A 26,164-nucleotide genomic window follows, 5' to 3' on the forward strand; every position below is an offset into this window, starting at 1 on the left:
AGACAACGTAATGGTTTATGTTTTCTCACATCTTAGTTAAAGTATATTGTCATTGACCTTCCAAACATGTTGAGCTTGCCTTTCCCCCTCATGCTAGCCAAATTTCTTGCACCAAGTAGAGATACTACTTGTGCTTCCAAATATCCTTAAACCCAGTTTTGCCATGAGAGTCCACCATACCTACCTATGGATTGAGTAAGATCCTTCAAGTAAGTTGTCATGTTGCAGGCAATAAAAATTGCTTTCTAAATATGTATGCCTTATTAGTGTAGAGAAAATAAGCTTTATATGATCTTGTTGTGGAAGTAATAAAAGCGACGGACTGCATAATAAAGGTCCACATACAAGTGGCAATATAAAGTGACGTTCTTTTGCATTAAGATTTCATGCATCCAACCCTACACGCACATGACAACCTCTGCTTCCCTCTATGAAGGTCCTATCTTTTACTTTATGTTTTTACTTTATGAAGGTCCTATCTTCATTTTATCCTTTGGTAAGCTCCTCGTGTTTGAAAGATCATGATATATATATATATATATATATATATATCCAATTGGGTGTAAGTTAGCATGGACTATTACTGTTGACATCACCTAAAGGTGAATACGTTGGGAGGCAACATGCTAAGACCCTATCTTTCTCAATGTCCGGCTGAAGCTCCATAACCACAAGTACCATGTGAGTGTTAGCAATTGTAGAAGACTACATGATAGTTGAGTGTGTGGACATGCTGAAAAGATCTATTCTTGACTCTTTCTGATGTTATGATAAATTTCAATTGCTTCAATGACTGAGATTACAGTTTGCTAGCTCCCAATGAAGTTTCTGAACCATGCTTGACATTGTGAATTGATCGTTACTTGAGCATAAGAAATCATATGACAAAATCTATTTATGTTGCTGTTATAAGAATGATCATGATGCCCTCATGTCCATTTTTTATTTTTATCGACACCTCTATCTCTAATCATGTGGACATATTTTTCGATTTCGGCTTCCGCTTGAGGACAAACGAGGTCTAAGCTTGGGGGAGTTGATACGTCCATTTTTCATCATGCTTTTATATCAATATTTATCGCATTATGGGCTCTTATTACACAGTATATCTCAATACTTATGGCTATTGTCTCTTATTTTACAAGGTTTACCATGAAGAGGGGGAATGCCAGCAGCTGGAATTCTTGCTGGAAACGGAGCAAACATTGGAAACCTATTCTGCACTACTCCAAAAATCCTGAAACTCCACAAAACTTATTTTTGGAATTAATAAGAATTATTGAGTGGAAGAAACACCTTACGGGGCCCACACCCGGGCCAGGAGGGTGGGGGCGCGCACACCCCTACTGGGCGCGCCCCCTATCTCCTGGGCCCCCTAGTGGCCCTCACGTGTCCATCTTCTGCTATATGAAGGCTTTTACCCTGGAAAAAATCATGGGCAAGCTTACGGGACAAAACTCTGCCGCCACTTGGCGGAACCTTGGCGGAGCTGTTCTGCCGGGGAAACTTCCCTCCGGGAGGGGGAAATCATCACCATCGTCATCACCAATGATCCTCTCAACGGGAGGGGGTCAATCTCCATCAACATCTTCACCAGCACCATCTCCTCTCAAAACCCTAGTTCATCTCTTGTATCCAATCTTGTATCAAAACCACAAATTGGTACATGTGGGTTGCTAGTAGTGTTGATTACTCCTCGTAGTTGATGCTAATTGGTTTACTTGGTGGAAGATCATATGTTCAGATCCTTAATGCATATTATTACTCCTTTGATTATGAACATGAATATGCTTTATGAGTAGTTACGTTTATTCCTGAGGACATGGGTGAAGTCTTGCTGTTAGTAGTCATGTGAATTTGGTATTCGTTCGATATTTTGATGAGATGTATGTTGTCTTTCCTCTAGTGGTGTTATGTGAATGTTGACTACATGACACTTCACCATTATTTGGGCCTAGAGGAAGGCATTGGGAAGGAATAAGTAGATCATGGGTTCCTAGAGTGACAGAAGCTTAAACCCTAGTTTATGCGTTGCTTCGTTAGGGGCTGATTTGGATCCATATGACTAATGATGTGGTTAGGTTTACCTTAATACTTATTTTGTAGTTGAGGATGCTTGCAATAGGTGTTAATCATAAGTGGGATGCTTGTCCAAGTAAGGGCAGTACCCAAGCACCGGTCCACCCACATATCAAATTATCAAAGTACCGAACATGAATCATAAGAGCATGATGAAAAGTAGCTTGACGATAATTCCCATGTGTCCTCGGGAGCTCCTTTCTCATTATAAGAAATTGTCCAGGCTTATCCTTTGCTACAAAAAGGATTGGGCCACCTTGCTGCACTTTATTTACTTTCATTGCATGTTACTTGTTACAATTTATCTTATCACAAAACTATCTGTTATCTACAATTTCAGTGCTTGCAGAGAAAACCTTACTGAAAACCGCTTATCATTTCCTTCTGCTCCTCGTTGGGTTCAACACTCTTACTTATGGAAAGGACTATGATAGATCCCCTACGCTTGTGGGTCATCAGCCGCATGTGGCTTTTTTTAATTATCTTTCTAATTATGTAAGATAATTAATTGTCCTTATATATTCATTAGTCTTGCTATAAGTCGCAGTAGATGCTATATAGGTCCGTTGGATCTTACATCAAGATCCATGCTTTTAGATTTTCTTTTTGCTCTCTTAAATCTCAGTCAAGTGAGACATAGCCACGCCATTAAATAGAGGCTCGGGCGCCATTAATGGAGACCTTGGGAGAGGGGTGGACAGCAGATGGAGGTCAAAGGGCTCTCCTCATGATAAGCACACGCAGGGGTCCGATCGCACGCCTCTCATACTCAAATAGCTACCCTGCACGGTGCCTCCTAGCTAATAAAAAATGGGACGCGTGGCGGCACGTAAATGGTACTAGTAAGTAGAACGCCCACGGTTTCAATAATACTTGTGTTTCCGATTGTAACGTGACAACACTTGTTCCAAAATGACTTTGTTCATTGTTAATGTGCGCGCCTTCACAAATCGGACTACAAAATTACCACAGCATGTTGGTGCCATGTCATGGCACCAAGCCAAGTTTCATTATTTTCATGCATGTTTTGGATTTAAAGGAATTAAAAAACTAAGTTTCTCAATGTTTCCAACCCAGTCACGACGCCCAGAATTTTGAATTTCATTCTCATTTCTTGCATGGAACCTAGAAATTTACCCGAGGACACACATTTGATTTTTCAACCAACTTTGGTGCACTGGAACATGTGCTTGTATTTCAAATTTGAATTATGCACACAAAGGTGACACGTTCCCTCCTAGAACCACGAGCCTTCTTGAGAGAAGCTCCGATTTGCAAGAAGCTTATACCAAAATTTCTTCTTGTTAGGCCAATTTTTTTACCACGACATGGTACTACCATGAGATGACACCATGCCAAGTTTCATGATTTTAAAACCAAGTTTCTCAATGTTCTCGACCGAGCCACGAAGCCTAGATGTTTGAATTTTCTTCTCATTTTTTGCATGGGACCTAGAAGTTCACCCGAGGACACAAATGTGATTTTTCAACCAACTTTGGTGCACGGGAGCATGTGCTTGTAGTTCAAATTTGAATTATGCACATTAAATGACGAAAAACTCAATTAATGTGTAAATAAGGCCAAACGAAGCCGGAATAATTCCAAAATTTAACAGGGCACTCATGTAGTTCTATGTTGCCTTTGTAAATAAACTCAAGGGGGACAGTGTATATCGTTTCACACCCAAAGGTGGCACATTCCCTCTCAGAACCACGAGTCTTCTTGAGTGAAGCTTCAGTTTGCAAGAAGCTTATACAAGAATCTGTTCCTATTCGGCCAATTTTTTTTACCACAACATGGTAGTACCATGACATGGCGCCCATGCCAAGTTTCATAGTTTTCAGACATGTTTTGGATTTACAATAATTTTAAAACCAAGTTTCTCAATGTTCTCGGCCAAGCCACGATGCCCAGATGTTTTAATTTTATTCTCATTTCTTGCATGGGACCTAGAAATTCACCCGAGGACACAAATGTGATTTTTCAACCAACTTTGGTGCACGAGAGCATGTGCTTGTAGTTCAAATTTGACTTATGCACATTAAATGACCAGAAACTCAATTAATGTATAAAAACGACAAACGAAACCGGAATAATTCTAAAATTTAACAGGGCACTCATGTAGTTCTATGTTGCCTTTGTTAAGAAACTCAAGGGGAGGGGGGCAACGTATATCGTTTCACACTCAAAGGTGGCATGTTCCCTCTTAGAACCACGAGCTTCCAAATCGGCCCAATTTTTTACCACAACATGTTAGTGCCATGACATGACACCATGCCAAGTTTCATGATTTCCAGGTGAGTTTTGGATTTACATGAATTTAAAATCTAAGTTTCTCGATGTTCTCGGCCGAGTAATGACGCCCAGATGTTTGAATTTCATTCTCATTTCTTCCACGGGACCTAGAAATTCAACCAAGGACACACATGTGATTTTTCAACCTACTTTGGTGCACCGGAGCATGTGCATGCAATTCATATTTAGATTATGCACATTAAAAGTCCAAAAACTCAATTAATGTATAAAAAGGCCAAATGAACCCGAAATAATTCCAAAATTTAACAGGGCACTCGTATAGTTCTATGTTGCCTCTATAAAGAAAATCAGGGGGAGGCAGCGTATATCATTTCGCACACAAAGGTGACACGTTCCCTCTTGGAACCACGAGGCTTGTTGAGGGAATCTCCGGTTTTGCAAGAAGCTTATACCAAAACTTGTCCCAATTCAGCCAAAAATTATACATATGAAAACAGGGTTTAGATTATCCCGAACATCTTGCTACCTAGACCAATAATGTACTATGATTTGAATTCAACATAAAATGGATACAAATATTTGAAATGGAGAGCATATGGTACATGTAGTTCATAGTGAAATATGATTACTGCTATATGCATGTTTTTTGTTATCAAGATAGTATTTAAATTATTGTATAACTTGACAACAATCGTATTCAAATAAGGAAAATTGATTCAAATTTAGTCCATACGGTAGACGAAAATATATATGTTCACATGGTGGAGTAAAATGTTCATATATGATGGAAGGTCAAAATGTACGACTACATCAATTATAAACCGCAAGATCACCTAACGATATATTCGAATTCAACATAACGTGGATTCAAAAATTGAAATTCGAGATCCTGGCATTTGTAATCATATAAAAAGGGACATTACTCTTTCTTTGGTGGGAATTGACTTGTTTTTTGTTGTTGTTGAGGGAAGTGAGAATCGATTTGGTACTGTGCAGGGTAATCTTGTTCTCCCGATTTTTTTTACATTTTTCTTGTAGTTTTTTCAATGGCATCTATAGCAATATAGTAAAAGGGGACATGACTCTCTTGTGTCTTGTATGAATTGTTTTTTTACACGTTAAGTTTGTTCTGTCGAACAAGGAATCTGCACCTTGTTATCCCAAAATTTTCAAGGTCAAGTATCTTTTGTCTCACCTGCTTTGAAACTCCCTCCTCTTCAACCCGCGCCTCGCTTTGTTATCCCGAAATTTGGACGCGCACGAGAACTCCCTCCTCATCCGAAATCGGTGCCACAGCCCAAACACGCGAAATCCTCCTTCTACCCCTCAGCCGAAAATGAAGCTCCACATCGCGGTGTCAAAACCGGTGGGGGTACGCTGGTAACTTACCCTACATTTTGGACAAGCACGTCCCTAAGCTTGGCTCCCCCTCCCCCTTCACCCCCCCCCATTCGTACGCTAAGGCCGCCAAAAGCCGCGAAACCCCACGCTCCTTCGTCGGCCTCCCGACCGCCGCTCAGCCGGAGACTCTTCCCCGACTATGTCGTCCACCGCAACAGCTCACCGTCCCTCATTCACCGCACCGGATGAGGATCCATTGTCAATCTCGTCGTTCCGCCGGATCAGCCGCCCCGTCCTCCACCTCCAAGGAGCTGCCCCGACGTTCACCTTGTCTATCACGACACATCAATCCCCACAGCATCGTCTTGACCTGCCCCACCAGAGCCGCATCACCCTCACCAATTCCTCTGATGAAGCCGAGCCCAACTCGGTGCCACCAAGGAGGTTCTACACTCACCGCTGCATTTTATGTTTTATTTGATCTCACGGGGCTGCTGGTGCTCGATACCGAGCAGACATGGCGGGTCTCCATCGACAGTGCCGTCGCCGGCCACATCATCCATGGCGTCTCTCCCCCATGTCGTTGCTTCCTCAGTGGCGACTTCCACAACGGCACTAGCTGCAGCTGCTCCGGCTCTCGCTCGTGTTGCGGCTCTGTTCTTGCTGTCGGTCGCGCTGCTACACTGCTCTTGCTTTCGTTCGTGCTGCTGCTCTGCTCTTGCTCTCGCTTGCGCTGCTGCTGCATGACCTCCAGCAGCTACAGGAGTTGCTGCTTTAGCACTCGCTCGTGATGCTACTGGACGACTTGCTCTCTGCTAGTGCGTTCCCTGCTCGAGCGTCTGCTGATTTAGATCACTTCTTCTCTGCTACTAGTGCTCGAACGCCCTAAACATCTATTGCAATGCTCTATTACTAGTTCAATCAGTTTCGATAGTAAAATTCAGTTTCGACTGTAAAGTTCATTTTCTTCAGTTAAGTTCAGAGTGAATAGTACGTACGGCATCTGTAGGAGCAGCCGTGGCGCGGCTGATGCATTTTACATGTAGCACTTTTTGGTGATGTATTTTACATCATCTATTGGAGATGATATTAGGGTCCCACTTCAGATTAATGTTGTATGTCTTGTCCTGCTTCAGCCTTGTCGCCGTACACCTTAGCGGAACTGCTCCAACGATGGAACCGTCCATCACAGTGGAGCAGTACCCTCGGCGCCGTTTCCAGAGGCCTTGGATCTTCTTCCCCGCCTCTGACAGTCACACCAGCATCATCACCATCCTCCACGTCCAACCCAATGATGCTGAGGTCCACAAGGCTATGCCAAAGAGGTTGTACACTCGTCGCATCACTTTGTTACTCTGCATTCATGTCGATCCCTCAGGGATCCTTTGCTATGGAACTACTATTCGTGCAAATCTGTTAGAAGGAGTGGAGCAAAGCAAAACTAGAGGATTTTTTTTCCTTTGGTGTCTCTTTCGAAGAAAAAACGTAGGAATTTTATTCACTTGGACGTCCTTTTCAAATTAATATGCATGAAGAACAGAACTAATTGCATTACTGGCATAATAAGATTCTTATTTTTTTCATTTTCACGTGGTTTGACTTTAATTTGACCACGTTTCTCCATTCCTGTGTTCTTCCAATTCATGTGAACCAAACACCCAGGTTGCCTGAAATCCTATGTTTCCAAATGCTCTGTTTTGCAAGTGCATTCCTATCCTATTCATGTGTTTTTCCTGTCCATGCGTTTATAGAATCCTCCAATTCTAAGGAGCCCTTATAGATTTACTTGATTTTCAGATAGGCGTCAAAGAAAACTCTATGTGTTATGTCCTACTCCTGCCGTGTCATCATCAACCCCACCTGAGGTGCACCATCGACAGAAGCGTTCACTGCAGCAGAGATCCCCCTGCAGACTTTCTTTCGCCGCCTCAGATCATCTTCCCCATTGCCGGCAGCCATGCCAACTGCATTACCATCATCGACTGAGCAGATGAACCTGAGGACTACACAGTTCCAGAAGAGAGGAAGCAGTCTTTCGTGTTTGCTTACGTTATACATTGGTTATTATTAACTGCTACTTTATCATTCAAACTTGAGTTTTGAAATTCCCATGGGTCTCATATCAAGCCAGCAACAAATAGTATATGTCTACTATCTGGTTCATCTGGGGTCTTCTATGTGGTTCATGTTGGGTGGGCAACAAACAATAGTGATCCATTGTCTATCTTTTTAAACTGAAGCTATAATCTACCAGCTATCATTAGTTTTGGATCCATCCACTCGTTTGCTACCATCAGTCTTGATTTTTGCATGCACCCCTTAGGCCTTACAAAATCTAACTATTTTTTAATTATGCATGTCAGATATTGTACACAATCGTACTGAACATGTAGAGAAAAAGAGAAGACCGTTGAGTGGGAATATAATGTCATGCAGACGCCGCTCCATGGTGGGCGAAGTGCCCCCCCCCCTCCTGCATTTCCGGATTGTATTCCAGAGGAAGATAACTGTTCAGATGGAGATTCAGAAGGAGCCGACCACACCTATTTACCACCTGAGGTGTTTCTCTAACCTTGCATGCTGATGTTGGTCATGTCATGCATATGGCGCCTTGCATTGCTTACATTATACATCTTATATGTCATCGGCTTAGTTTAGATTTGCTTTGTGTGAATGTCACCTGTTTGGTTTCTATATCATACTCCCACCATTCCTAAATATTTGTCTTTTTAGAGATTTCAACAAGTGACTACATATGGAACAAAATGAGTGAATCTACACTCTAAAATATGTCTATATACATCCATGTGTGGTAGTCCATTTGAAATCTCTAAAAATACAAATATTTAGGAACGGAGGGAGTATATGGGAATTATGCAATGCCATCTTCTTTAGCCAGGCATCATATACGTGAATCATGCAATGCCATCCTGTTTAGCCAGTCATCGTATATGTGAATTGTATCATGCCATATTTTTTCCATAATGTATTCCATTTGTCAAGAATGTTTATATATTCATCTACTCTTCCTGTGCATCGGCCATTTGAGTGGTCATGGGAAAATTTGGAGTGAAAACAAGGTCTTCTAAGCAATCAGTGCTACATGTCGATGCAGATTTCTTGTTGGTTACAGATAGCTCCTCAGAGGAGGATTCCGAGACAGATGACCAGTCGTATCCCCCCCCCCTCCCGAGGTGCATGCTCTAACTTGGCTGGGTTATGTTGCTCATATCATGCATATGGTGTCTTGCATTGCCATGCCATCTGCTTAGATTAGACATGCTTTGTGTGAATGCCTCATGTTTGCTTTCTATATCAGATATGTGAATTATGCAATGCCATGTTTTTCATCCAGTTATCATATATGTGAATTATGCACCGCCATGGAGCCAGGCATCATATATGTGAATTATCTCATGCCATCTTTTTTTCATTATGTATTCCATTTGTCGACAATCTGTGTATATTGAACTACTCTTCATGTGTATCAGCCATTTGAGCCGGTTATGGAAAAATCTGGAGTGAAAACAAGGTCTTCAGAGCAGGCAATGGTACCTGTTGAAGTATATATCTCGATGGTTACAGGGAGCTCCTCAGAGGAGGATTCAGAGACAGATGCCCAGTCCTATATCCCACCTGAGGTGTATGATCTAAGTTGCAATGTTTATATTTCTCATATGATGCATATGGTGTCTTGCATTGCTTAGTTTAGACATCATATGCACAATATTGAATTCCATCTGCTTAGTTTAGAGATCATACATGCGAGTGCCAGCTGCTTAGTATATGAATCAATTATATCAATTATATCATGCCATCCTGTATACTTAGACAACATGTACGTGAATTATTTCATCCCAACCTATTCTAGAAAGACATCATATAGTTTTGTCATGTCATCCTATTTAGGTACTCATCATATGTTGAATTATGCCATTATATCTTGTTAAGTTATCCATCATATATCTGAAACTGTGTCATGCTATCCTGTTTAGTTAGGCATCATATATGTGAAATTATGTCAAGCTCTCTTGTTTGGTTAGACAACATATATGTGAATTACCACATATGTCTATCATACAATGTCCATACGTTCAATTTCTTTTCTTGTTTATCAGCCATTTGAATTGGGGGGATGATTGCAGTATCTAAGGGAGCAAAAACTCGTTCTTCACAAAAGACAGTGATACTCGTCGATGCAGATATAACCATGGTTGTACTGGCCCACAAACTAGCCCCACCACACATAATCAAGACTCTTCCAGATTGCACACTTACACCGTTGGGCAGAGAACCAGCTACAACCCATCTAACCGCAACCCCAGCGGATAGTAACCCACTTCTAGTTGAAAAAGCACCATGTCCACCACAGAGTACCCCCACACGAGCAGTTTGTAAAGCTACTGCAGTGCCCAAAGCACGAAGACCACCACAGCTAACCCAAACTCCACGTTTAAAGCAGAAGAGCAACTATTCTCAGGTCAGATTCCGTAGCTATGGTCCATACTCCTTTGCCGTTGCATCACTGTATTTACTCATACAAACTACTTTCGAATTTGAAGGATCCAATTGAAATTCCAATTGTGCAGTAGGTATGTTTTAAACCTATTTCTTTAACTGGATTGCTATTCTAACTTCTTGCTCTATGTTGATTTCAGTTTAAGTTGTATAAACAGTTATGTTCTCATGTGATGCACATTACAAGTGTTGCCAATGTTGTGTAGTTTCTCACACTTATATTCTGTCTATGATGTTGTGTCTTAAAAATATATGAGTTGAACTGTGTCTCTACCTTGATTAGGGAACATAAACTATAATGATATGGACAATAAAGTGACCATAGTACATAGATATATGTTTGTTTCATGTTGTTATCCTGTCCACCTTACTACTGAACCGGTTTACCAAAATGAGTTTCGTATACTACAAGCTAAACCTGTGATGTGTCTGCTTGTTTCTCTTGTAGTATGTAAACAAAATATTGGAGAAGAGCACCCCACTATGCAATGGTAGAGAAAGTAATGCAGATAAGGTTCAAGATAGTGAGACAACCCTGTTGGTCTCCAAGAAAGGTGATAAAAATGATCTTGTAGACAGTGAGAAAACCCCACAGTCCTGCGTTGATGTAGTGTTCGAGTTACTGGCCAGAACCGCTGGCACAAGCTATTCGAACTCGCTGCCTGAATCACTTCGGCTTCTTTAGTCTCAGCTACAAGCTGAAAGGCATCAGTCAGCTGTGCTGCGGCAAGAAGCCGAAGGTCTAAGGAAGTCCCTGCAGAATTCAGATGTGTACTTTCTTGTGCAACAGCAAGCGCTGGAGGATTTAAGCGCCAAACAAGAGAAAGTTAATAAGCTTGCTAAGCATCTTGCCAGCATTATGGGTACCCAGGATATTGTTTCTTGAACTCTTCTGAAGTGGTTTTAGTTTTGGACTTGTTTTGCTGCGGCGTTTATATGCTGCTTTGTTCCCTATATTTGCACTGGTGGCGAACTTTGATGCCCAGTGGATGTAATATGTGTAATAGCCGTGATAGCCTAGCATAAGTTGCTTGCTTATTTATTTCCTTGTTGTCTTGTTTATTTGTTTGCTTGTAGTCAGTGCAGTTCTTTTTCCACGGTTTGCTAGTGGTTGCAATAGCCTATTTTTTAAAACTAGGCCACAATAACCATGGCCTAATATTTACTGTAGTGACACTGGGCCTCCTACGGGCCGTAGAAACAGTGGGCCTTCTACGGCCCGTAGAAACAGTGGGCCTTCTACGGGCCGTAGAAACAATGGGTCTTCTACGGTCCGTAGAAACATGGGCTTGTACGGGTTGTATCATCAATGGGCCTTATATGGGCCGTATGATCGATTGGCCAAACATGGGCCAGACAAATCGCATTATGGCCATAAACGGGCTAGAGTTGGAATCGTCTGTTCATGGGCCGACCATAATGTGCCATTGTTAATAGGCCGTATTTGATGACGCTATGAAAATGACCCAACGTATTAACGGACCACAAACGGGCCGACTATAACCACGGGCTGAATTTGGCCCACAAGCAGAAAATGACAGTAACGGGCCGTAAGTAAACGAATGCTGGAAATGAGCCCAAGAATAAATGGGCTCTGAGAAGGCCGAAAGATAAGATGGGCTGGAAACGGCACAACGGAATAATAGGCCGTTAATGGGTATAAAGTGATACACTGTTCATTACGGGCCAGTTTCACCACAGGCTGTTAATGGGTGTAAAGTGATACACTGTTCATTATGGGCCAGTTTCACCACGGGTCGTTAATAGGCCAAGAGTGACATAGGGCCTCATATGGGCCGAAAGACATCATGGGCCATACATGGGCCAGAAGTGAAAATGGGCCGGAATCATATTGGATGGCCCAGATGACGCTACTGGGCCTAATTCGGATAGGGCGTAACGGGCCTTGGGTTAGCGGGCTATAAATGGGCTATATGCGAACAGGCCGTTAACAGGCTTTCCATGGGCCGGCCACCACCTTTTTACCAAGTCAAACGGGCCGGCCTTTTCACAGGAATGGGCCTCTGTTGGGCCGTGCCACGTGTTGACATATCATAGGCGCCTTCTGTCCAATGAGTGGATGACATCTATCCCAACGATGAGCCGACACGTGTTTCCTCCAGCCAATGATGATTTTACACGTGGAAAATCCCCATTTGTCGGGGCTGTTAACGGGTTACCGGATCCAAAACCCGACCTGATAGCTTAATGGTGTTCCGTTAAGGTGGATGCCACGTGTCGGTCACCCTTGACGAAAGCACTGCTGTGACGCGCGATTTATCGTCATGGAAGTGGGCACTTCCATTATGATAATTTTGGTAATGTCATGGAACACTTCTACGACAGCACAGGTATGACTATCTTGATTCTGTCATAAAATCGTCATGGATGTACATGCATGACACAAAACGCGACCTACTGTGACAAACACGTATCATCACAGAAGTGTATTTTTTGTAGTGCACTCTTCATTCGTGGAGAGAGCCATCAAAATGTGCCTACACTTCCAACATTCATTTTCTGAGAGGGAACCACCTACTCATGTGTTGAGACCAAGACATTCCAATCCAACCACAAGAATCTTGATCTCTAGCCTTCCCCAAGTTGCTTTCCACTCAAATCATCTTTCCACCATAGCCAAATCTATGAGAGAGAGTTGAGTGTTGGGGAGACTATCATTTGAAGCACAAGAGCAAGGAGTTCATCATCAACACACCGTCTATTACCTTTTGGAGAGCGGTGTCTCCTAGATTGGTTAGGTGTCACTTGGGAGCCTCCGTCAAGATTGTGGAGTTGAACCAAGGAGTTTGTAAGGGCAAGGAGATCGCCTACTTCATGAAGATCTACCCAAGTGAGGCAAGTCCTTTGTGGGTGATGGCCATGGTGGGATAGACAAGGTTGCTTCTTCGTGGACCCTTCGTGGGTGGAGCCCACCGTGGAATCATGCAGCCTTTTCCTTCGTGGGTTGAAGTCTCCATCAACGTGGATGTTCGATAGCACCACCTATCGGAACCATGCCAAAAACTCCGTGTCTACATTGCGTTTGCTCCCTCCAAAATCCTCCCCTTTACCTTCATATGAATTGATTTACATTCCTCTATGATACTCTTAGAATTGCATGTGTAGGTTGATTGCTTGACTAGTATTAAGTTGCTAAAATCTGCCAAGACTTAAAACTGGGAAAAGGCTAGATTTTTATTTGGTCAAGTAGTCTAATCACCCCCCCCCCTCTAGACATACTTCTGATCCTACACACCATAACCAGCCTCGTAGGCCTGACCCGCCGCGTGCTAGTAAAAATGCTCAGGCTTTGGTGGATCAGGGCAGGGCACGTCGAGAGGCTGAGCTGGCGGCTTTATTCGCAGCTCATCAACAACCTCCGACTTACCCATCAGTGTCTGTGGAGGCAGGAGTGACCTCTAGAACCCTTGGTGTGCCATGTTTAGTGTTGGCTCTACGTAATGAGTGCTTGCCCAAGGATTTTAAGGGCCCCCGCAAGGTGCCTAATTACACGGCAGATCAGCCCCCAGAGGCCTGGATTGAGAGCTATGAGATGGCCATGGAGATGCTGGACGTCAGGGATGTTGCGTGTGCTATGTACTTCACCATGATGTCGGATGGGCCAGCACGCACTTGGCTAAAAGGATTGCCCCCTAATTCCCTTAGGTCGTAGGCCAAATTGAAAACGTGTTTTATCCAGAATTTCAAAGACACGTGCAAACAACTTATGTCAATTCTGGATTTAGACTCATGTGTCCAGGGTGAGGGCGAGTCAACAACCAATTGGGTGCGTCGGATCTTGGTCGTTATCCATTCATTAGACAATATCAATGTCGGTTCAGTCGTCCTGATGTTAGAAAAGAATTGTCGTTTCCTTCCTCTTAAGCAGAAGATGGGGCGGCTTGAGCGCCACTACAATGATATGGGAGAGCTCATGGCGGCCCTCGTTAAATATGATGATTCTGATAGTCCTAAGGACCCTGAGTCTGATGAGGAGAAAGCTGGCAAGGGGAAGAAGAGTGGCAATACAAAGGGACAGCAACATAACACAGCGGTTCAATGTAATAATGGTAAGCGCAAAGCCGTCGGCGGTTCAAATTTTGTGGCTTACACTAATACGCGGAATAATAATCAGTGGCGTAAGGGAAAGTCATCGGTGCCCCGGTTTGGTGGGCCAAAGTTCAACCTTGAGGCGATGATGAATCAGCCTTGCCCAAAGCACAACACGCAAGAGAAGCTGGCCAGTCATCTATGGAAAGACTGCTTCATCGCGAGGGAGTATAGAAATTCCATTTTTTTTCAGAACAATAATGGCCAGCCTGGTGGGTCAGGATCCGGCTCTCACGGGCCTGGCTTTGGAGGTGGCGGTTCAAATTCTGGTTTTCAGGGTCAAGGCAATCAAGACAGTTTTATCTAATCAAGGAAATCAACAGCAGCAGTCCGTCTATCAGAGCAATCCAAAGCAGCTGAATAGTGATCAATATCATGTGTTTACCACGAATTTGTGCAAAGAGATCAGAAAATCCATAAGTGGGTAGTGAACTTGGTTCAGTCGATGGTTCCTCGATACTTGCGGTGGTCTGAGCAGCCTATCATATGGAGCCGTGAGGATCACCCTCCCTGGGTTGACAATTCGGGTCATTTGGATTTGGTGGTTGCTCCTCAAATGGGAGGATATAAGTTTACAAAGGTGCTTATGGATGGAGGTAGTAGTATCAATATCCTTTACTATGATACTTTTTGCCATATGAATTTGACTGACAAAGATCTTAAGTCATCTTCTACTATTTCTCATGGGGTGGTGCCTGGTAAGTCATCATATCCAGTGGGTAAGATCACTTTGGAGGTGGCTTTTGGCAATGACCATGACTACAGGGCTGAAAAATTGACCTTTGAGGAGGTCAAGATCAAGAGTCCTTATCACACCTTGTTTGGACGGCCGGCTTATGCCAAATTTATGGCATAGCCTTGTTATGTTTATCTGCAGCTTAAAATGTCATGTCATAAAGGTACCATCACGGTGCATGGTGATAGGAAGACAACTCTGGAATATGAAGAGGGTGATGTTGCTTATGCTGAGTCTGTTTGTGCAACAGAGGAGTTAAAGTTTTACAAAGATAATGTTGACCCGGCATATATGACCCCCTTGAAAAAGCCAACCATGAAGCATGACCCTTTGTTAAAGTTTAAGTCGTCCGATGATACTAAACAAGTTGATTTTCTCCCTGGCGACTCATCCAAGCAGTTCACTATTAGTGCTAACCTGGATCCGAAATAGGAAAGCACACTCATCGAGCTCATCCATGAGAACTCGGACATCTTTGCATGGAAGTCTTCAGACATGCTAGGTGTACTGAGGGAACTCACTGAGCACACTCTTAATGTTGATTCAAAGTTTAAACCGGTCAAGAAATTCCTTCATCATTTTAATGAAGAGAGGCGCAAGGCCATTGGTGCAGAAGTGGCCGGCTCTTGGCCAACGACTTTATCATTGAAGTTTTTCATCCTGAATGGTTGTCTAACCCGGTACTGGTCCTTAAGAAAAATGGCACCTTGCACATGTGTGTGGATTACACATACCTTAACAAGGCTTGTCCGGTTGATCCTTTTGATCTCCCTCATATTGATCAGATCATTGATGCTACGGCGGGTTGTGAGTGTTTGAGTTTTTTAGATGCGTATTCTGGTTATCATCAGGTCAAGATGGCAGTTCAGGACTAGGAGAAGACAACCTTTATCACTCCTTTAGGAGCCGTCTGCTACCTGTCTATGCCCTTTGGGCTCAAGAGTGCACAGGAGACTTATCAGCGTTGTATTCAGAATTGCCTTCACAACCATATTGGACGCAATGTTCATGCTTATGTAGATGATATTGTTTTGAAATCCAGGAAGAAGGAAACCTTGTTAGAGGATTTAAAGGAGACCTTTGATAACCTCCGGGTCTACAAAATGATGCTTAACCAGGCAAGTGTGTCTGTGGTGTGCTAGTAGGCAAGCTCTTGGGTTTTTTGGTTTCTGAAAGAGGCATTGAAACTAACCCGGAGAAAATCCAGGCTATTACTTCTTTGGCTAAGCCAGCGTGTATTAATGACGTCCAGCATCTGGCGGGGCGTATTGCGGCTTTAAGCTGGTTTATAGGTCATTTGGGCGAAAAGGCTATTCCTCTATATCAAATGATGAAGAAAACATATCACTTTATCTGGAGTGATGTTGCCAATCAGGCGTTTGAGGCATTGAAAAAGCAGTTGGATGACCCGCCAATCTTTGCAGTTCCTATTGATAAGGAGCCCTTGCTGTTATATGTGGCATCTAACAGAGCCGTCAATGTAGCGGTTGTTGTGGAAAGGAAAGAATCAGGCAAGGAATATCCGGTTCAGCGGCCGGTTTACTATGTCAGTGATGTACTCATTGAATCTAAGCAGGGATACCCACATTGACAGAAGCTCATTTATGGAGTATTCATGGCTAGTTGAAAGTTGAAACAGTATTTCCTTGGTCATCCCATCACTTTGGTCAGTTCTGCTCCCTTAGGGGATATTATTCAAAACAGAGAAGCCACGGGCCGGGTGGCCAAGTGGGCCATTGAGCTGGGACCACACGGTTTGAAATATATGCCTCAGATATCTATCAAGTCTCAAGAACTTGTGGATTTCATCAGTGACTGGACAAAGCTGCAGATGCCTGAGGATAAGCCGGATAAGACATATTGGACTATTCATTTTGATGGATCCAGGAAGTTGGAAGGTTCAAGGGCTGGAGTTATCTTGACTTCCCCACTAGGTGATAAATTTTGTTATGTCTTAAGGTTGATGTTCCCTTTTACTAACAATGCAGCTGAGTATGAGGCCTTGGTCCATGGTCTTCGGATGGCTAAAGAGATGAATCTAAGCAGGGTGAGGTGTTTTGGCAACTCGGATTTGGTGGCTCAGCAAGTTTCAGGAACTTGGGATTCCAAGGATCCGCTCATGGCGGCTTATCGCCGAGAGGTTGATGCTATTGCTGGTCACTTCAAGGGCTATCAAGTGGAACATGTTGATCGCAGGAAAAATGAGGCGACTGATGCTGTAAGCCGGCTGGGCTCTCAGCGTAAGTCGATGCCACCGAATGTTTTCCTTGATATCTTGGATAACCCCTCAGTTAAATTGCCTACAGAGGAGGATATTGTTGTCCCTAACCCAGAGGCATAGTTGGTGGCGGCTCTTCATATTATTCCTGATTGGACAGTTCTGTATTTGGCTTATATGACCCGGGGTGAGTTGCCTGAGGATGAAACTTTAGCTAGGCAGATAACCCGGTGGTCTAAGTCGATGACTATTGTTAATGGCGAGTTTCACCAATGAAGTGTGACAGGGTTGTTTCAGCATTGTGTTTCTCCTGAGGAGGAACATGAGATTCATTGTGTCCATCATGCCGACTCTAAATCTCTCTTGGCTAACGCTTTTCACATGGGTTCTAATGGTTGACGGCTCATGGAGATGCAGAGGATCTGGTTAGCAAATGTGATGGCTGACAGAAATTTTCCAGACGAGCTTATGTGCTGGCTCAAGAATTAAGGATGATTCCAATTACTTGGTTGTTTGCAGTCTGGGGGCTGGATATGGTTGGGACTTTTAAGCGGTCCAAGGACAAAAAGACTCATCTCTTGGTGGCAGTTGACAAGTTTACAAAGTGGGTTGAGGTAGAGCCGGTCAGCAAGTGTGACGCGGCAACGGCGGTTCAGTTCATCAAAAAGGTGATTTTCTGTTTTGGCTACCCTCACAGCATCATAACTGATAATGGCACTAATCTGTCTAAGGGTGCTATGAAAGAATTCAGTCTACGAGAGCATATTCGTCTTGATGTCTCATCAGTGGCTCACCCCCAGTCCAATGGTCAAGCTGAAAGAGCCAATCAAGAAATCTTGAGAGGCATAAAACCTCGGCTTATGGTCTCTTGGTAGAGGACGCCAGGTTGTTGGGTTGAGGAGTTGCCTTCAGTACTATGGAGTAACAATACGACCCCCAACAGATCTATGGGTTACACACATTTCTTCATGGTTTACAGAGCAGAGGCTGTTCTTCCCAGTGACATCTGTCATGACTCGCCCCGTGTGGCGGCTTATGTTGAAGCTGATAATGAAAAGGCACGACAAGATTCTCTTGACCTCCTGGATGAGGAGCGTGACCTTGCGGCGGCTCGTTCATCAATCTACCAGCAAGATCTGCATCGATATCATAGTTGCCGGGTTAAAACCTGGACCTTTCAAGAGGGTGACTTGGTGCTCCGGCTCATCTAGGATCAACATAGATATGCACAAGCTATCCTCACCTTGGGAAGGGCCTTTTGTGGCCATCCAGAATATGAACAATGGGTCATATTACCTCATTGATGTTCGAGACCACAAGGACTCACGCACGTCGGAGGAGGAGACCCGCCGGCCGTGAAACATTGCTCATCTTCGGCCTTATTACACCTGAGCCGCCGGCTCTTGTGCTGTACATACTTTTAAGATTAGTATAATAAAGCCGACATCCATGATAATTCAGGGCCTCTGTCATTTCATTTTCGAGTATCTGAGTCTTTATTGTCAATTCATAAGATCACTTGGGGGTTCCTGCTCACTGAGCATAGTTATGACTACCCTCTTGATCCGACTTGCATGCCATGTTAAAAATAACATGGGGGCTTCCTGCTCACGGAGCATAGCTTTGACTACACTTTGATCCGGCTTATACACCTTGTTGCAAATGACTTGGGGGTTTTCTGCCTAGGTCTAACGGTTACCAAAGAGAACTTGCTATAATGTGCAGTTCAAACATAGGTTAACCTGCCTTGATGGCTTATGATAGGTCACTTGGGGGCTTCCTGTTCAATGAACATAGTTGTATTTACCCTTTTGATCGGCTTGGACGTCAGGTGTATTCACGAAAAATTTGGGTTATCCTGCCTTTGTATGTCTGCCACTCCACCCAGGTAATCCTGGAATGACTAGATGTACTCTTGACAGTCAATCTTATAAAGACCCTGAACATGTCAATGTTAAAACGGCGATTGGTCATGTGAGGCCCGGCTTACAAGTTTGAATAAAGGATTAACTCAGTGGTTGTGCGGCCCTTGAATAGCACTTGATATTGAGGTTTGGCAGCCTATGAAAGCCTTGTTTTTTCTGTTTTATTGTTTTATTTGAACAGTTTTTGGTTCACCTCTTATATCATATTGATATATGGTTTAAAACGATTCAGGCCATGTAGCCTTAATCTCTATGGCTCATATTTGAGCATATTTGAGGTTTTTGATAACTCGGTCTGGCTTTGTACAATAAGTCGCCAGTATGATGTGATTGTACACTCGGAGTTTTGCACTCTAAGGTTTTTTGGGTTGCTACTCTTGCTGCATATGATGTGGTAAGTTGGCAGTATGAACATATATAACATGTATGTTATTTGTTTGTTCTATGAATATTCGAGGTTTTGATAACCCGCCCTGTTATGGACTATACAGTCACCACCGGGTTTTTATATTGGACATTATGACCCGCCCTGGGGTAAACCACCTGGGCACTTGCTATCTACTTGTGTGCGGGGAATATGATAAATATGACCAGTATGATTGATGATATTGTGAGCAGAAACAGCAGATTTGCCCATATCAAGATTGGCGGTTTAAAGTGTTATAAAGATAAACATGCACGATGGCATGGTAGATCATGGTTTTCATCTAGCCTATTACAAAGCATTGGGCGGCCCAAAAGAATAAGTGTTTTGATGCACACATCATCCAATGTTGTGGATGATATATCCGCCCTTGGATCGGTTGTCTTGGCGCGTTGAAGATTCCGGGTGATCTTACACCGGTTCTTCTTCTTTGTCATCTTCACCCGTTGGCTGGAAGTCAGATTTGGCCCAATCCCAGTCAAAGCTTTGAAAACAACTCCATCGTCTATAAGGGTTGACGGGTCAATGTCAGGTGAAAAGGTGTGCTTACGTGTTGGCGGGATAAGGTCCATGGCCTCATGAATCGGCACCTTCACCTTTGTGTTTTCAACATCGTAAACCGGATGATATTTGGAGAGATCAGTCTCCTCAGCCAATTTGCTTGCCAAGGAACGCATCTCCCTTCCTATTTTAGTGAAGTCCTCGGCGCTGAAGGGAGACTCGTCTTATTTTAAACTCGGGCAATCGGTGGCTAGTTCTTCCGGGTCAAGTTCTGCTTGCCATGCCTTAGCACGGCTCAGTGCGGTGATGGCACCAGCTCTGGCGGCTGAACGCTTTAGCTCTTCAACCCTTTGCGGTAGCACAGACAGTTTCTCCAATACCTCCTTGATGAGTGAAGGTCGTTGCTTCTTATAGGAGACAACAGAAATGGCCAATTGAGCGCCAGTGTACAACTGCTCTACAAGGGTATATGTAGCTTTTAGCTTCCTGCGCATGTTTGAGCCAAGGTGGGAAATTCTAGAGCTTGCATTACCACAGAGATTAATAAGCTGGTTGAATGATTATTAAGGCACTGATGATGAAAGATTGAAGTACGGTATTACTTACCAAAGATGGCAGCTGTCATGCTATTGATTTGATGTTTCAAACCGGACAACTCGCCAGTCATCGGTTTAAGGGAAGTTTCAGCGTCTTCCACTCTTTTCAACAGAGCCGCCTTCTCAATATCCCATCCAGTTCTCTCATCATTGAAGTCCTTTTTCAGCTTCTCAATGTCTTCTAAAGCGGTCTTCATCTCTGATTTGGCCTTAGAAGTCTCAGATTGATGGGTTTGAATGTTTTGCCTCAGATCATTAACTTGGGATTCCTTCATATTTAACTCAGCCCACGACATACAAAAGATAGGCAACATTATGATCATCTTATTTACAGTCCCAAGAATAATACAAGTATTTTACTTGGCACTAGGGGGCTAATGCACATTGCTCTTTTTGAAGACAAATTCTATGATGATCTCGATACATTTCTACGATTAAAACCGGTTCATGGAGGCTACATATTTTGGATTTTATTCATAATTATTGTGATAAGTCCCGGCTTAACTTGTCAGTTTAAGCCGGCCCTTGGGGGCTACAGGTGCAAAATTGAGCACTACTATGTGAAGTCCCAGCTTAACTTGTCTATTTAAGCCGGCCCTTGGGAGCTACATATGTGAAATTGAGAACTACAATTTGAAGTCCCGGTTTCAGCTATGCAGCTTAAGTCGGCCCTTGGGGGCTACTTGTTTTGATTCTGCATCTACAATATGCCATCACATGAATATAAGACTAAAGAGGCTATCTAAAGTCTACAGCGTATTAAATTCTATCATATCCAATAGACTTGGCGGCTGGTAGAGATATACTTATATGGAGAAGATTGTATTGCTTACCTCAAAACACTCTTTCATGATGTTGACCAGGCCGGCTTCAAAGTCACGGCTGGTGTGAAGGTGGTTCAAGTAACCAGCGTGAAGCTCATGGGAATTAAATTGAGCATAGCTCTCTAGATCTAGTTTCCACTTGCCTATGTCAGCAGCTAAGAATTCCTCTTTGGTGTTGTGCTTGGACAAGACGGTGGGGTTACCTGGTGTTGTGTAAGCCGTCCCAGTAACTATTACATCTTTAGTTTCTTGAGCCGGCTGAGCGGGACTGGGCGGCTTAGCATTCTTCGGATCAACATTCATGGAGTCCATGGTGACATGGTGCTCCTCTACTGGCGGATCATTCATGGCTGGTTCAGAAGTTTGATGTAAAGACTCAGACATTGTCTGCTTCTTCGTGTCAGCAATCTTGGGATCTTCGGCCGGTTTATTAACCTTCAGCTTCTTGCTGGGTTTGGCCATAGCAATGAAAGTAAAACACATGATGAGATTAGTATACAAATTGGGTAAGGTTTTAAAGCAAGCGGGTTAAAGTGTTCTCACCGAGGAACAGGCTTGAACAGAGGAACCTGAGTCACAATGGAATCACCAGATGAAGAATGGGAGGTTTCCTGGTAGTTTGAATCAGAAGGGTTAAGAGGTTGTCGAAAATGACCCGCCTTGGGAAAAGCTAAGTCGGAAATTTGTGAAACCTCTGCTCGACGCTTGCGAGGAGCCGGTATGTTGGGTAAACCGGAGGAGAGGATACCACCACTGCTCTTCTGGGTCGTGCAGGAAACTTCATGATGCTGCTTCTTCAAAAGAAAGTTGGGATCCAAGTAAGCTAAGGGGTGAGAAAATCTTACTTTCCGGCTCGCTTGTTGAGTTTTCTGTCCCGGCAGAGACTCTGAGTCAGAGGAAAGGATAGTTACCTCTTCACCATTCGTCCTGATGGTAATCAGTGTTAATAAGATGATTAAAAAATGAGCCAAGGGAGTCAAGTTCTACCTCCGATTTAGAGTCATCCAAAGCGAGCTATTAGGAGATGTTGGTTTTCTTTTTGGTAGGCTTCTTGACTGCCTTGTTCTTTGTTCTGACCTTTTTGCCAGTTTTCATGGAGCTTCCTTTTCCAAAAGGAGGAGTCAGCCTGCAGAAATTCGAAAGTAGGAATGAGACGGCAGATTGACAGATAAGGAATAAATGGGAAAATTGTTTAAAGTACTTACATCTGGAGCTTTGTTGAGGGTATAAAATGGAGCTAAGTCGGTCTTGCTGCAATCCTTCCAACTTTCATTAAGTAGGGACTTGGTCATTGTATTGATTGTGTCATCATCCATTTCTATTTGGCAGTCGCGTTGGGGATCTTTCATGCTGCCAGTATATTCACACATTAAGCCGGGCCGACGGCTTAAGGGTAAGATCCTCCATGCGACCCAGCATCGCACTAGGTCGATACCAGTCAAACCATTGGCCATTAAGGCCCTAATCTTGGAGAAAATAGGCATGTATTTGGCCCGTGCTTCTGTGCTGATCCGCTCTGGGAGATGGTGTCTGTTGCTAAGTCGGGTTTCACAGAAACCCGGCAGAGGATTTTTGTCTACTGGAGACGTGTCTTGACAGTAAAACCACGTCTAGTTCTAGTCCTTGGGATGACTGGGAGGTGAGGCATCAGGAAAAGTGGCTTATTTCCGCCTCTGAATGGAAGTGCTGCCTAATTCCAAGCTAGGCCCATCGATGAACTCGGTTTGCCGGTTCGAGTAGTAGAATTCTCTAAATAGTTCTACAGTGGGCTCTTGTTGGAGGTACACTTGGCAAAACACATGAAAGTTGCATATGTTTGAAACCGAATTGGGCCTGGTGTCTTGAGGATGGAGTTTGAAAAAATGCAGCACGTCGTGAAAGAATCTTAAGCTGGGTGGAGTGAACCCACGAAGCATGTGATCAGTGAAAACTACAACTTCGTGCTCCTTTGGAGCGGGTGTGGCTTCGTCTCCAGGAACCCTCTAGTGGATATCTTCTTTGGGTGCTAAGACGCCCACTTTAACATGGCCATTCAAAGCTTCCTCCATGAGAGTGGAGACAACCCAGTTGCAGGAGGTGACAGTCTTGGTCATTTTTGCGGATGAGTACCTAAACACAAAATATTGCCAGTTCAAGATGTTGTTGTTAAGCCGGTAAGTGTTCAACAAGTAAGTGCATTTTATGAAGATCAGTGTGGTTAAGCCAGAACACAAAGCCGGGTTATACAGATGGTAAATATATATTGGCGGCTTAACAAGGGGACTAATGCTATATGACGGGTTATGGTTTATCATATAAGCCGCATGTATGATCGTAGTGTGACAAATCGGAAAGTGAATTTTCGCTAAGTGATGGACAAATAGATTTTACAGATTGGTGCTATGATTTTGGATCTGCAATAGTTTGGAAAATAAAATAAATTTCAAACCTAAGGTGGCGGCAGCAAAAATGCTTGTGTGCTCAGATGAGATCTTCTACAAAGGGGGTGTCTTCTGCTATTCAAAATGAATTCTAAAACTACTACCGCATAACTTTGGCATTGAGTTCAGATCTAATAACACAATCTACAGAGGAAGCGAAAGAATGGCAAAGAACTTTGACAAACTGAGAAAAACCTAGCACAGATCTGATATGAGTCAAAGTGGGTACCTAAAGATGTTGATGAACAGCGGAGGGATGCCACCGTTTTCTGGTCGAGGTTAGGTTGATGCAGCGGCCAAGGTTGTTGCAGTCGATGGGGATGGCGGAGCTCCAGAGGCGTCAGTCGTTGCAAGGAAAGAGAAGAAGAGGCAGAGGCAGGGGTAAAAGTGAAGAGGAGGACCCCCTGTCCCTATTTATAAGGAGGTGGATAAATGGCATGTGCGGGAATCGAGGAGGCCGAAAAATGATTATGTGGCTATGCGGACGCCTCAATTTTCATGAGGTCCATTAAGGATAACGATCTGTTGAGATGTCCTGAGCCTCATGCGAAGTTAATGCGAGATGATGTCATGGCGGGTTAACACAATTCTGAGATGTGACGTCATGGCGGGTTACAATGAGTTGGTAAAGATTTGAAGATGGAAGATTCTGTTAAGTCAAGTACTAAAGATTGAGGCCCATGGGTGTAAGTCGTCATATGTTAACTTGTACTGTAAGACAAGCTTAGTTCGAAACCGAGCCGGTCACGTTTGTGTAAGCCGGCCGGGACTCTGTAAGCCGTCGGGCATTAACCTTTGTATATAAAGGGGTGACCCGGCGGCGGGTTAACTCAAGAAACAATTGATCGAGAACTAGGTCAAGCATATTCACTCCCTGGTAATAAAAATTGAAGAAATATAACCTAAAGTAGGAGTAGGCTTTTACCTCGTTGAGAGGGGCCGAACCTGAGTAAACTCTCTGTGTCCTTTGTCACATTTAACCCCTTCAAGCTAACCTAGTTGCGATGGCTCCACACCTAAGTCCTTTTGCTAGGGCATCTGTCGTGTTAAATCCACGACACTACTCGATAGTTCAGTGTGCCATGCTTTACGGCTTAGAATCGGGACTTCAAAGACGTTTTGAACGTCATGGAGCATATGAGATGTTCCAAGAGTTGAACTTAATATTTCAAGCAAATGCCCAAGTTGAGAGATATGAAGTCTCCAACAAGTTCTATAGCTGCAAGATGGAGGAGAACAGTTCTGTCAGTGAACACATACTCAAAATGTCTGGGTATCATAATCACTTGACTCAACTGGGAGGTAATCTTCCAGATGATAGTGTTATTGACAGAGTTCTCCAATCACTGCCACCAAGCTACAAAGGCTTCATGATGAACTCTAATATGCAAGATATGGAGAAGACAATTCCCGAGCTCTTCGCGATGCTCAAAGCTGCGGAGGTAGAAATCAAGAAGGAGCATCAAGTGTTCATGGTTAACAATACCACTAGTTTCAAGAAAAAGGGCAAGGGAGAGAAGGGGAACTTCAAGAAGAATGGCAAGCAAGTTTCCACTCTCGAGAAGAAGCCCAAAGCTGGACCCAAGCCTGAAACTGAGTGCTTCTACTACAAAGGGACTGGTCACTAGAAGTGGAACTGTCCCAAGTATTTGGCGGATAAGAAGGATGGCAAAGTGAACAAAGGTATATTTGATATACATGTTATTGATGTGTACCTTACTAATGCTCATAGTAGCGCCTGGGTATTTGATACTGGTTCGATTGCTCATATTTGTAACTCGAAACATGAGCTATGGATTAAACGGAAATTGGCTAAGGACGAGGTGACGATACGCGTTGGGAATGGTTGCAAGGTTGATGTGATTGCCGTCGGCATGCTACTTCTACATCCACCTTCAGGATTAGTTTTAGATCTGAATAATTGTTATTTGGTGCCAACGTTGAGCATGAACATTATATCTGGATCTTGTTTAGTGCGAGACGGTTATTCATTTAAATCAGAGAATAATGGTTGTTCTATTTATATGGGTAATATCTTTTATGGTCATGCTCCCTTGAAGAATGGTCTATTTCTGTTGAATCTTGATTGTGGTGATACACATATTCATAATATTGATGCAAAAAGATGCAACGTTGATAATGATAGTGCAACATATTTGTGGCATTGCCGTTTAGGTCATATTGGTGTAAAGCGCATGAAGAAACTCCATGCAGAT

Source organism: Triticum aestivum, chromosome 7B (assembly GCF_018294505.1).
Source record: "Triticum aestivum cultivar Chinese Spring chromosome 7B, IWGSC CS RefSeq v2.1, whole genome shotgun sequence".
In the NCBI taxonomy this organism is placed as follows: Eukaryota; Viridiplantae; Streptophyta; class Magnoliopsida; order Poales; family Poaceae; genus Triticum; species Triticum aestivum.